Source organism: Nicotiana tabacum, chromosome 5 (genome assembly GCF_000715075.1).
Source record: "Nicotiana tabacum cultivar K326 chromosome 5, ASM71507v2, whole genome shotgun sequence".
Taxonomy (NCBI): Eukaryota; Viridiplantae; Streptophyta; class Magnoliopsida; order Solanales; family Solanaceae; genus Nicotiana; species Nicotiana tabacum.
The window spans coordinates 24,407,637-24,422,612 of NC_134084.1; the positions used below are offsets into that span (position 1 = coordinate 24,407,637).

Below are 14,976 nucleotides of genomic sequence, written 5' to 3' on the forward strand. Positions count from 1 at the left end.
TATACAAAAGGTTCAACTTGTCGAGGACGGGAAGAACGATCACGGGGAGGACAGAAGGAACGAGCACAGGGAGGACTGGAGGAAAGAGCACGGGGAAGTCGAGCCTCTGGCGATGACTTACGAGACCGGGGAATCGGAAAACCTCCAGAAGCTAGGAGAGATTTGAGCTGCTCTTGCATGCCCTAGCACTGAGCTTGCATGCCAATGTACTGAGCATCTCTAAGTTTTTCTCTTTCCTTGGCTGCTTCTAGCTCGGATGTGAGCTTTGTTATAGTCTACCCGCATAGCGGAGAGACTCTCCCCATCAAGTTGCTCACCTTGAGATGAAGTCCCTATTCTTTGCATTCCACACTTATAGCGATGAAATTTCTAAGTAGGAAGCCCGTATACCTTCCCCCATTTTGGACCGCCAGCAGCTTCCGTCCACATTCTTTCAGCATCCTCGTCCGAAGTTTGGATTGGCTCGCTCGACTCATTAGGTGGTTGACTGCGTATGAATTCCTCCACTTCAGCTGTGAAGCGACCCTATAAGAAAAATTACATTGAATTAGTATTTCAAAATTTATATAAAAGTAAATCAAAATACTTAATGAAAAGTGAAAACTTACATGTACAGTCGAGGCTCGGCCCTCGACCCACCTTTCTTGATCCATTTCTTTCTTCTCCTTTACAATATGGGTCTCCTTGAATAGCTCATCTTGGATCATCGGACGCCCCAACTTCTTTTCCTGAAAAATCATAAATTTTAGTTAATAAACAGAATAGATATACTTTGAAAATTAAATAAATTAAGCAATTACGTACCAATCTTCTTTTTATTGTCCCTAGGCTGATCGCACCTCAAATGTGCAAGGATCCTTCCTTCTCAGATGCACGAGATTTTTTCCTTTTTCGCTCTTCTATAAGAACTTTGCGGTAAGCCATTGCCTTTGCAAATCCTCCCATAAATTCTGAAGCAACCAGTCAAGCTTCTGGTTCAACTTTCCAGCTTTGGAGAAACTATGCGATAGTCGTTTGCGAGTTTTGAGATGAAAATTTGCAGCCACTTTCGCGTTATAGCGGTGTTCCCATACACACTTGCTCTGTATTTCAAAAGTTAAATATTATATGTAAATATCATAAATATAAATAATTATACTGCTTAAAAGAACATTTATACTTTAAATTGATTGAAAATTTGCTCCTTCAGCGAGAATAGGAATTCACTCCAAGTCGCATAAGGGCCATCATAAAGTTTTCTAGTGGCTTTGGTGATTATCCTCGTAGTAATATTACTCAGGATAAACCTACAATTTAATAAAAAAAATACATTAATATCTTAGTACAAACTGTACAAATAATAAACGTAAAAATAACAAATAATTCTTATCCATCACCTTCAGGGACTATGATGATCCTGCCATATTGATCATAATGTACCTCCTCGTCATCATCAGCATCACCGTCCGACGCATGTATATCAGAGGCATGTGTGGAAGGTGTAGGGGGGTCAGAGCTAGTATCTCGCAGACGAATGCCTGAAATAGATGGAGTCCAATTCATAAATTAAAAATTCAAATCATAAAATAAAATTCCAATACATAAACTAAAAGTCCAATTATATTCCTAAAAGTTCAATTCATATCCTAAAATTTCAATTTATAAACAATAGGTTCAATTCATAAACTAAAAGTCCAATTCATATCCTAAAGGTTCAATTCATATCCTAAACCCTAGATTCTAACTAAACTATCAAGACAATACAAAGTATAATTCAAATCTAACTAAACTAAATTCAACACTAATTAAACTAATTAGTTAATAAAATTAATTAACAAAGCTAACTAAAACAAGACCTAAACCCTAATCCTCAATAAAATACAATGTTCAAAGAATTTAAACACTAATTCATATCCTTAAACTACAATATTGAAATAATTGAAACAAAAACTAGAAATAACAAAGATTCAAAGTTATAATTCAAACCTAGAGTTTTTTAGGGGGAGAAGGAGAGAAAGGGGCAGCGGCAGTGGCTCCGGCAGTCACAGTGGTGGCACAAGGTGGTGGGATTGATTTGTGTGAGGGAAATAGAGAAGGGGAGGGGAATGTGTTGAGAGAGAGTTGGGAAAATTTTATTTTAGAAAATAAGAGAATGGGAGGGGGAAACCCGTTTTTAGGTCTGGATTTACAAAAAGCGACCAACGTTGGTCACTATTTTTGGTAGATAATTACATTTTGACTGTTTAACCAAAATAGCGACCAACGTTGGTCGCTATTTTTTGACTGTTTGACCAAAATAGCGACCAATGTTGGTCGTTATTTCTAAAAAAAAAATTAAATAACTTTTTTATTCTATTTTGGTTTTTAAAAATATTATAAGATATAAAAAAATCTTATTAACTATAAATATTTATTTTATTAACTACAATTATTATAGATAATTAAAAACTATAAGCATAATTTTTAAAAAAAATTATATTAACTAGGTAATTACTTTTAATAGATTATAATAGCATGTATGTAAAGGAATTTTTTAAGTTATATTTAAGTATATGAGTAATTTCATACACACGCATAAACTATATTGTAATTGATGATCAATCTTATACATTACTACGTACGAATAATTAATGAATTGATAAACCAATATAATATTATTCTATGAATTGTATATATATGTATACACACACTCATACACACACATAGACACTTTCTTATATATATATATAGACACACACAGATACTTCACTGTAATACTATAACGTATATATAACTTGTTATAGTATATGTTAGTGTGTGTATATATATAACACACACACTTCGTGCTACTTTAACTACATATATAGCATGTTATAGTACATGATACTGTATTCATTATTTGTATTGTAACAGAGTTAATGAATTACATTCATTCATCACTAGGTTATAAGTCGATGAATTAATTATAACAGATTAATTGATATAAGTCGAGACGTTTTGTTTTTAATATTCAACGATGCATCTGAGTAGGTTATAAGTCGATGAATCAATTTACATATATATATATATATATAAAACACGCTTCGTTGTACTACTTTAACTACATATATAACATGTTAGAGTATATTTCAGTGTATTCATCTCTTGTATTACAAAAGTGTTAACGGATTACATTTATATTATTTAGATAGTAAATACAAAAGTGATTTTTAATTTTGACCAATGTTGACCTGGAAAGAGACCAACTTTGGTCGCTAATTATCCAGAAATTAAAATTAGCGACCAAAGTTGGTCGCTAAATTTAAATCAGATTTATTTATATTTTATATAATATTTAAAATAATAATATAATTGTTAAACGTTAGAACTGGGTCCCAGATTAGCGACCAAAGTTGGTCTCTATCTATTTTTCCTTTCGTAAGCGACCAACTTTGGTCGCTTGATCAGGCCCAACTATGCCTTATAAAAGGACAATGCGGACGTTGCAAATATAACCTGAGTATTTACGCCCAGAGTCGAATCCACAGAGAATTAACTTATCAATTACTTTCGCTGGACTTACTAAATTCTTTAGAATCAACTTCCCCAAACGTTGTGAATAACAGTTGATGGTATATTTAATAACTAAGATTGAAAGTCAATAAACAGTTGTAAACTAAATATGCTTAAGTTGTGAACAATAATAAGAAGGTTCTAAGGTAGTGATTTCCCCTATTGATGGAATCCCTTATGTTTATGTTTCATATAGATTTACAAACACATCTCTATCAATCATGAACACTCTTTTTACCGTGAATCTCTCCCGAGTAATCACGATAATTTACTAGACGCACTCTCCCGAGATACGCTAGCCGGCTTTGTTTATTACAGTTCACTTTAGATTGCACCCAAGATTTCGTTATCCCTAATCCCGCCTTTAAACCCGCAGTCATAGATCCCTCTTATACTTTGGGAGTGATGTTGTTCAACAATTACCTAAATATGCACTATCTCCCGAGTTATCACACTAATTAGGCACAACTAATTGAGGATCCTGTCAATTAACTACAACAAACACGTAGTTGAACAAATAGAGATTAAACTGACAAACTATATTAACATAATCAAGAAGTTCATCCTTCAATAGGTTCCATCAAAAACCCTAGACAAAGGATTTAGCTACTCATGACAATGGGTAAATAAACTATGAAAATATTCATGATCAAAATTGCCAGAAAAATAAAGAGAAGAAGAAAATATGATGTTTTGGGTGATCTCTCACACTTGTTTTTCTTGCCAAAGTACTCTCTAAAACATTACACGCCTCCCTTGGGCGAGTTCTATTGTTTAATATAGGGTTTTGGGCAAAAAATCCCATGTTTTTGCACTTCAGTCCCTCAATTTTCCGCTTCCTATCACGGTGCTACCGCGGTTACGCCAGGACCACGACCAACTAGCCTCTCAGAATCCGCAACAGCCTTCTGTCACGGTTCGATAGCGGTTACGCCGGGACCGCGACAGTCCATCTCCAATTTTGGTTTTGCTACCTTCGCGTGGTGCACTTAGCGGATATTGTACGATTGGCCTCTTTTTCTCCGTAATTGATCCCAAAAGTACTCCGTAGACTTCTTTTATTGTATATAGCCTGCAACGCATGAAAATCACTAATCAGAGCATTTTGTTATCACTTTTTACCATAAAAACTATACAAGAAGGTGGTTCTTTAGGGCTTAATTATAGTTCAATTCACCTATTATCAACACCCCACACTTAAATCTTTGCTCGTCCTCGAGCAAGTTGAACCACACTTCTAGGCCTAATCGTTCGATGCATTACCCAGTTTATGTCACACCCGCCATTATGAAAGAACAACCTAAGCAGTGCAACAACCACACCTCAGATGAAGACTATAATGCCATGCCACACTCGTGATTACTCTAGTTACTCTAAACAGAGGTGAAAACTTGCTTTTTCTTCCTGAGTCACATGCCTTCACATCACATTTCTGAGAGAAGTTCCACACACATAAAATCAAGCAATAAGGAACTATAGATAGAACGAACCCACTCACTCTCAGCAAAGAACATTCACATGCCACACAGATACACCATAAGCTTGCCTTTAGTGTAATACTTACTAATCGAGTTGTTCAGTCCAAGATCAAGAGGTCTTTATTTGGTTATAATGTAGGCTAAGGGACAGGTAGGATATATTTGGATATAGTGACTAACCTCCCTAAGCACTTTTAATACAATCGTTCCCCATGTTCAACCCAATCATTCTTCCACACTTGTTTCATAGGCTATCCCAACTTTTCTTTAGGTACAACTGGCCCTTTTTTTTAACAGCCATTGCACCATTCAAGTATTTTCCTGATTTTCCTTTTCCCACTCCATTACTACCCCACACTTTGACTTTTATATGCTCTTTAACGATTCAAGTGCTATAGGAGGTACAGGTTCAAACAATCAAACTATTCAAACACAGGGATGTAGGTTATTGTAAGGTTATCAAAGAATAGGATTCAAGCTCGAAGGGGTTAACTATGTCAATATGTACAAGTGGATTCATAATTATACATGCTACACAAGGAACTACCTCAATCATCTCTAAGGCCAAACAACTTCTATTTCGCTTTGCAAACACACAGGGCAAGTTCTAGGTATCGCATGCAAGCACATAATACAAGTATTATCTCACACACGCTTGGCATGTAACTCATTCCGAATTAGTTTGTCAACACACTCACGTGAGCGTTCAAGAAAGACAAGGTGTGCAGAATTAAGGCATAAAATTACGAGTCTACAAACGAGCCTAGACGTTGCACCCTTAAGTTCGTTTTAGTTATTTGCAGGTGTGTACATTAGGGGTTGCATTCTTGCCCTCACCCATCTTAGTCCAATAGAGTCCTAAGGGTCCTAAACATATTAAAGAAATATCTTCCTAACCCGGTTCAAGAAAATCCCTTGTAAAAGAACTATGGTCAAAAGAAAAACCAAGGAGGAATTACTACACTACCTAAAATGAAAAATAAAAAGAAAAAAGAAAAAAAAATCTAAATGGACTACTTCCCTCAAGAGTACTGTCCAAGTGGTCCGTCCTTAGGAAGAGTCTCCTACATTTATTTATTTTACAACCAATGTATATGTACACTAACAATACACCACTAAAGCAAGTCTCCCACCCCACACAAAAAGAATATGGCATGTCCCCATGTCATAACACTAATAAAGTGCAGAAGGGTAAGAAGACTTCCCTGAGCATCACTCGGAGTTGGAGACGGTGCTGGGATCCACATGACAAGCCCTCCCCAAGGCACAAAACCAAGCTATCATCCGGCTCTCAGACCTGGCCTGCCGCTGAGACATGGCATCCATACGCACATGCAGGCCATCCACTGAGGAGCGAAGATCTGCCACCTCTTCCTCCAAAGAATGCAACATGGGTCGGCTGGACTGTGATCTAGAGAACCCTGCCCCAGTATGGGGTCGCCGAGAGGATCCAGCTCCATCATAGGATCTCCTGGATGGTGCCATGGGTGCTGGGGCATCATCCTCATCATCAAGCTCAATGGTTGTGGGTGCATCTCCGCCCACTGTGATCTTTGAAGCTCTGAATGCCGCTTTTGCGGGCAAAGCTCCATCTGTAGGACTGGTGGGGACACCATCCAATAGACACAAACTCGTCACAAGTGAGGGAAAGTAAAACCCCTTAGATAGTAGAGGTGACCGAAGGATCATTTCATCTCCAATAATTCTCGCCACATCAAAGTCTTTCTTGGTGACGAAACACCACACCAATAGAGCCCGTAGGTGGTTCACATCTGTCGTGTTGCCCATGGGCAATAACCGGCTGCAAATAATGGTGAACCAACACTTTGCCTCATGTGTGAATGACTTGGAGTGAAGGGTAATGTTTTCCTGTAGCCAGATTGGTCGACCCTCTGCCCAGATTGTCTCAATCATAGTGTCCCAAGTGACCCCTTGGGCGTCGTGGTAGTGATCAATGTCACCAGTGAACTGGGGAAGCTGCAAGACCTGGCGAATCTTCAGAATTGAGGCATCTACCACCCTGCCCCGCACAATCACAAACCGGCACAGATGTTCCGGCCAGTTCGCGTAGAACTCCCGGACTATTATTGGGTTTTCCGTCTCAGGTTCATCAAACAAGAACTCCATCTCCCTCCGTCTGATTTCTTCATACATGTCTACTTTTTCCATACGGAGGGTAGCCCTGTCAACAAGAATCTCAGGGATAAAGCTTTTGGTGGCCTTAGCATGAAACACGTCCTCTGCCTCTTGTGACTGGAACCTGGTGGCATCATATATTGGCATTTGGGAAGTGCTTGCGGAGATCTTTCGCCTTTTTCGGGCCATATTACCTTCAGATAATTTAGGGTAACAATCAGATGCATCCTAGCATGTTCCAGTTGGATGGGTACTCAGACTTTACCACCCGATGGCACCAAACAGTTTCCTTTTGTCAATCAATGCCAGTATACCCAATTAGTAAGATGCCCAGAGTTGACAACCTCCACTATTTCCCTCACACCACTATTAATTCTACAATTTCGCCATATAATACCCCACACAATCTCCCACAAGGGAATCATGTCAAATGCTACCACCACCACAAACTAAGAAGGGCACAAAGTGCTCCAAAATTTTACAACACACCCCAATTTTCGGCCATTTAGGCCCCTCCACCAAGCTTTACCCTAAAAAATCTTTTTAGGCCTCCAAACATTCTAAAAATCGCCCCCAAGTTAAGCACAATGAAAACCCAACCATTTAAGCATCAATCATGGCCAAAAGAAGCAAATAATGGAGAAAAGGAAAGAAAAGAAAGAAAAAAAAATAAAAAAGATTTACACTAAAACACTACCTAGGGTTTAATTGAAACTAATTTAGGCTACTCATTACACTCAGTTATGGAAAAGAAAGAGAAAAGAATAGAGAAGCTTACCTTGAGGATGAATGGAAGGGATAGGTTGTGGAGAGAGAGAGATGGAGAAGAAAGGAGGGGCAACAATGGGGGTTTGAGGGATAGGAGATGGTGTGAAAGTGTGGGGTGTTAGGTTTATTAAAAGGTGGGGGGGGGGGAAGGAAAAAAAAAATTCTGCAACTTACCTAGCCCACGCTGGTATGCCGCGGTCCTATCGCGGTTACGCTGGGACAGCGGTAGACCTCTTTCAGAGGGGGTATTTGACCGCGGTCCGATCGCGGTTACGTTGGGACCGCGGTCTGGGCGTGTTCCTGCTACTTATTTTTTCATGAAGTTATGCATTACACTTACAACACATTCGTGGGTTGCCTCCCACGCAGCGTCTGATTTAACGTCGCGGCATGACGCAGATGAGCGCATTTAAGGCTCGCTCAACCTCTGTGATTCAGTCAGGTGTAGCTCAGACACTTCCTTTGGTTCGCTCATGCCCACATATAGTTTCAATCTCTGACCATTGACTCTAAATGTACGAGAGTCTTTCTCTGTAGCGATCTCGACAACACCTGAAGGGAAAACTTCGACCACTCTAAATGGTCTAGACCATCGTGACCTGAGTTTACCTGGAAATAGCCTTAATCGTGAGTTATAAAGCAACACCATATCTCCAGGATTGAAATTTCGCTCCACAATGTTCTTGTCGTGCAACCTCTTCATTCTTTCCTTGTACTTGTGCTCTCAAAAGCAAGATGTCTGAACTCATCGAGCTCATGCAATTCTGTGATTCTCGTTGTGCCCGCAGCCTCGATGACTAGATTCAGCTGTTTCAGTGCTCGCCACGCTCTATGTTCAAGTTCCACTGGCAAATGGCAGGCCTTCCCGAACACCAACTTATATGGTGACATACCAATCGGTGTTTTAAAAGCAGTTCTATAGGCCTAGAGTGCATCATCTAACTTTTTTCGCCCAATCAGTTCTTATGGCGTTCACAGTCTTGGTTAGCACGCTCTTTATCTCTCTGTTGTACACTTCAAACTGCTCACTAGTTTGCGGGTGATAAGGGGTAGCCACCTTGTGGCGTACATCATACTTTGCAAGAAACTTCTCGAAAGCTCTATTACAGAAGTGAGTGCCTCCGTCACTGATAATCACTCTTGGAATCTAGTGAATATGTTCTTCTTCAAAAACCCCACCACCACTCTTGCATCATTAGTGGGCAACGCTGCAACTTCTACCCATTTGGACACGTAATCCACAGCAACAAGTATGTACTTATTTCCATAGGAGCTGACGAAGGGACCTATGAAGTCAATCCTCCAGACATCAAACACTTCCACCTCTTGAATTGGGTTCATGGGCATCTCATGGCGACGGAAAATGTTCCCGGTCCGCTAACATTCATTGCAACCCTTCACCCATTGGTACGCATCTTTAAACACTGTTGGCCAAAAGAATCCGGCCTCAAGCACTTTTGCAGCTGTCCTGACCCTTCCAAAATGTCCTCCATAAGCCGATGCGTGACAAGCCTGCAAAACAAAAGATTGTTCTATCTCGGGGACACACCTCCGGATCATATTGTCAACACAAATTCTAAATAGGTAAGGCTCATCCCAATAATATATGCGGCAGTCATGATAAAACTTTTTCTTTTGTACAGATGAAAGGTCATAGGGAACTATACCGTAGGCCAGGTAATTTGCAAAGTCTGCATACCATGGCGCTTCCTCAAGATTAGTAGCGAGTAGCTGCTCGTCTGGAAAGGTTTTCAGAATATCTTCAACCTCAACTGCATTTTCAGCTCCCTCAAGTCGTGATAGATGATCAGCGACTTGGTTCTTTGTGCCCTTACGGTCACGAATTTCAAGGTCGAATTCTTGCAGCAGCAACACCCAATGAATCAGGCATGGCTTAGACTCCTTCTTCTCAATCAAGTACCTGAGAGCTGCATGATCAGTGTATACAATTACCTTAGAACCAATCAGATATGATCTGAACTTGTTGAAAGCAAACACCACATCCAACATCTCCTTCTCAGTCACAGTATAGTTCAGCTGGGCTCCACTCAGCGTTCTACTAGCATAGTAGATTGGATGCATCAGCTTGTCCTTCCGCTGTCCTAGCACTGCCCCCACTGCGTAGTCACTGACATCACACATGAGTTCGAATGGTTGCTCCCAGTTGGGGGCAACAATGATAGGTGTTGTGACCAGTCTCTTTTTCAGCTCCTCGAATGCTACCCTACAATCATCAGAAAACAAGAAAGGGTGATCTTTTTCTAACAACTTACAGAGCAGGTTGGTAATTTTTGAGAAGTCTTTTATGAATCTCCAGTAGAAACCGACATGCCCAAGGAAGCTTCTGATTGCTTTGACTGAAGTTGGAGGAGGTAGCTTTGCTATTACATCCACTTTAGCACGATCCACCTCAATTCCTTTGCTTGACACCCGGTGCCCCAAGACTATGCCTTCTTGTACCATGAAGTGACACTTCTCCAAGTTCAGAACCAAGTTAGTCTCGATACACCGTTTCAGCACACGCGTCAGATTTATCAGGCACTCATCAAATAAATTCCCCACCACTGAGAAGTCATCCATGAACACCTCCATTATGTCCTCTACCATATCAGTGAATATGGCCATCATGTACTGTTGGAATGTGGCGGGTGCGTTGCATAGGCCAAAGGGCATCCTCCGAAAGGCATAAATTCCATAAGGGCAAGTGAAAGAGATATTCTCTCTGTCCTCCGGTGCAATGGAGATCTGGTTGTATCCTGAGTACCCATCCAGAAAACAGAAGTGTGACCTCCCTGCCAGTCTGTCTAACATCTGATCAATGAAAGGAAGTGAGAAGTGGTCTTTTCGGGTGGCTAGATTTAGCTTTCTATAATCCACGCAAATTCTCCAGCCCGTGACTGTTCTTGTAGAGATCAATTCATTTTTATCATTCTTAACTACCGTCATGCCACCCTTTTTAGGTACATATTGAACTGGGCTAACCCAGCTGCTATCAGAGATTGGGAAGATAATTCCTGTGTCTAACCACTTTATTACTTCCTTCTTCACCACTCCCTTCATGTTAGGGTTCGGCCTTCTTTGGTGTTCCCTGGAAGGTTTGTGTCCCTCTTCCAGTAGAATTTTGTGCATACAGTAGATGAGGCTGATCCTCTTTATGTCTGCCATGGTCCACCCAATGGCAGTCTTGCACTCCTTAAGTACCTGCAAGAGTTGTTGCGCCTGCACAGCTAACAAACTAGATGAGATAATAACAGGTAATGTGGAGTTAGGTCCAAGGAATTCATACCTGAGATGGTTGGGCAATGGCTTTAACTCCAGCTTTGGTAGTTCTTTGATAGATGGCTTGGCTGGAGGAGTCTCTCGATTTTCCAAGTGCAAGGGCTCAAATTCTAGAGTTCTATCCCAGAACCCTCTACCCTCTAATGCTAACACCCATTCCGCCAGTTCCTCTCCATTCACCTCATCCAAATTCATTAAACATGCAGCAAGGGGGTCCTCAATGGTTAGCACCTCATCATCAGTCTCTACAATTACATCCACGGCATCAATAAGAGAACAATTGGCAAATTCACTTGGTCACCTCATAGATTTCTGCACATTGAATGTTATCTCCTCATCGTTCAATCTCATCTTGAGCTCCCCGATTTCACAATCAATGAGAGCTCTCTCTGTGGCCAAGAATGGTCTTCCCAAAATTATGGGAATCTCTTCATCCACTCTGCAGTCTAAGATCACAAAATCTGCAGGGAACACAAATTTCCCTACCTGAATTAGCACATCATCCAGTATACCAGAGGGTCGTTTCACTGTCCTGTCAGCTAGCTATAACAACATAGAGGTGGGTCTAGCTCTTCCAATGCCCAACCTCTTGTAAATCGCCAGGGGCATAAGATTGATGCTGGCCCCTAGATCACACAGTGCTTTAGCAAAAGCAAAATTACCAATAGTGCATGGAATTGTAAAGCTCCCTGGGTCAGACAGCTTTTCTGCAATTGGTCTAGTCACGACTGCACTACATGTCTGAGTAAGAGTAACTGTGGCCTAGTCTTGGAAATCAAACTTTCAGGACATCAAGTCCTTAATCATTTTTGCATACCCATGCATCTCCTTCAAAACTTCAATCAATGGTATGTTTACCTGGATTTGTTTTAGCATTTCGAAGAACTTCTTGTATTGTTCCTCCTTTTGGTACTTAGCCAGCCTCTGAGGGAAAGGTGCAGGAGGTCTATTCTTCCCAATCAACTGGGATTGATCCTTATCAGCTGCTACATCAACTACTGGTTCCTAGACTGTCTCAACTTCTTTCTCGGTCACATTCTGAATGCTGTTCTCTTCCCGGGCAGGCTGGACTGGCACCTCCGTCAGTTTCATTGACTCATCCAGCTCAATGGGCACTGGTATAAGTGTCTCAGCTTGTCTAGTTTCTCGAGCCCTCTCTTGCTCTACATCCAGATATCTGCCATTACGTAGACTTACCGCCATCAGCTGCTTTGGGCCTTGATCTTTTGGATTTATCTAGGTGTCTGCAGGTAGTGTCCCATGAGGACGATTGTTCAGAGACATAGAAATTTGCCCCACCTGCACTTCAATATTCTTGATTGCTGCATCATGTGCATCCACTCTCTTATTAATCTTTGCATTAGACCCAATAACCTGTTGCATCATTGCCTCAAGTCTAGCAAACCCACCTTCCTGTCTTCCACCATGCTGCTGCTGAGGAGGGTGATACCCCTGCTGCTGATTCTGATTATTATATCCCTGTGGCCTTGGGTAAGGTGCCATATTGTTAGGGAGTCTCATACCTCCCATTTTTCCATTGTTGAACTGTGGATGGACTGGCCTGTATTGCTGATTTTGCTGGCCCCAATTCTGACCACCCTGTCTCTGGCCTCCATAATTAGACGCATAATTCATGTCTTCAGGGTAGTGGTGATGATCATGTTCTGCATTCCATTGGTTACCGATTGGCTGACTAATGCAAGATGTGCACAAGCCCCCATTGGTAGTATCTACGATGTGTACCTGCTGCTTCTGCCCTGACTCTTCCACCTTTTTGGTGAGTATACTCATCTGTGTCAATAAGGTGGCCATATTTTCAGCCATAGAGTTGGATGGATCTAAGGGCACTGAGTGAACCACTGGAGTGATAGGTGCATTCCTGGTTGTCCATCCCGAATTTTGTGCCATCTTTTCAAGCAGACTCTGGCTTTCTCTCCATGTTTTGCTCAAAAATGCTCCACCAGCTGAAGCATCAACAGTGTTCTTCACGCTATCTGACAATCCCATGTAAAACCGCTGCCCCAACATCAGATCTGGAATACCATGGTGCGGGCATATAACCAGCATCCCTTTAAAGCGCTCCCATGTTTCATGCAGTGTCTCCATTGGTCTCTATTTAAAACTCAAAATTTCATCAATTTGTTGAGCAGTCTTATTGGGTGGGTGGAACTTGTTATGGAATTGCCTGACTAACTTATCCCAAGTTGTTATAGAATTTATGGGAAGTGAGTTTAGCCAAGTCTGGACAGCTCATGTCACTGAGAATGGAAACAATAACAGCTTGATTGCTTCAGGAGTTACGTTGGGCTGCCTTTGGGTTTTGCAGATAGAGAGGAAGTTCTTCAAGTGTTGATGAGGATCTTCGACTTGCGATCCCGAAAATAGTCCCTTGTTCTGCAACAAGTGCAACATGTTATTCGTAATGTGGAATGACTCAACCTGTATCTGCGGAACTACAATGGTTGTGGACAGATTTTTAGCTGTGGGTTGTGCCCAGTCATAGAGAGCAGCCTCTGGCACTATTGGTACCGCTGGGTTTTCCTCGTGATCCCCCATGACTGTTTCGAATTGTGCAGTTGTTGGTTGATGTTTATTTTTCCGATTAGCCCGATTCAAGGCCTTGAAAACTTTCTCGGGATATGATAATGCTTCAAATACTTCACCAGATCTCGATGAGTTTCTAGGCATGCACCTATGCAACCAAGTCAACAAACGTTAAAATTTCAATGTAAAAATTGGGTATAGAGAAAAAATGACTACAATAAGAATTTTTGTACTTCTTTCAATTGTAATTGATAATACCATTAATTTCCCGGCAACGACGCCAAAATTTGATCACGCCCAACTATGCCTTATAAAAGGACAATGCGGACGTTGCAAATATAACCTGAGTATTTATGCCCAGAGTCGAATCCACAGAGAATTAACCTATCAATTACTTTCGTTGGACTTACTAAATCTTTAGAATCAACTTCCTCAAACGTTGTGAATAACAGTTGATGGTATATTTAATAACTAAGATTGAAAGTTAATAAACAGTTGTAAACTAAATATGCTTAAGTTGTGAACAATAATAAGAAGGTTCTAAGGTAGTGATTTTCCCTATTGATGGAATCCCTTCTATTTATGTTTCATATAGATTTACCAACACATCTCTATCAATCATGAACACTCTTTTTACCGTGAATCTCTCCAGAGTAATCACGATAATTTACTAGATGCACTCTCCCAAGATACTCTAGTTGGCTTTGTTTATTACAGTTCACTTTAGATTGTACCCAAGACTTCGTTATCCCTAATCCCGCCTTTAAACCCGCAGTTATAGATCCCTCTTATACTTTGTGAGTGTTGTTGTTCAACAATTACCTAAATATGCACTCTCTCCCGAGTTATGCACACTAATTAGGCACAACTAATTGAGGATCCTGTCAATTAACTAGAACAAACACGTAGTTGAACAAATAAAGATTAAACTAACAAACTAGATTAACATAATCAAGAAGTTCATCCTTCAATAGGTTCCATCAAAAACCCTAGACAAAGGATTTAGCTACTCATGACAATGGGTAAATAAACTATGAAAATACTCATGATCAAAATTGTCAGAAAAATAAAGAGAAGAAGAAAATATGATGTTTTGAGTGATCTCTCACACTTGTTTTTCTTGCCAAAGTACTCTCTAAAACATTACACGCCTCCCTTGGGCGAGTTCTATTGTTTAATATAGGGTTTTGGGCTAAAAATCCCATGTTTTTGCACTTCAATCCCTCAATTTTCCGCTTCCTATCGCGGTGCTACCGCGGTT

The 14,976-nt window shown here is 40.6% G+C and overlaps 1 non-coding gene across 1 annotated transcript; it reads left to right on the top strand.

The window, feature by feature from the left end:
- The first annotated feature begins 13,209 nt into the window (after nucleotides 1-13,209).
- On the top strand, nucleotides 13,210-13,316 carry LOC142181362 (small nucleolar RNA R71). The gene has a single exon (XR_012710030.1). It is a non-coding gene; the product is annotated as a small nucleolar RNA R71 (small nucleolar RNA).
- Nucleotides 13,317-14,976: the final 1,660 nt, after the last annotated feature.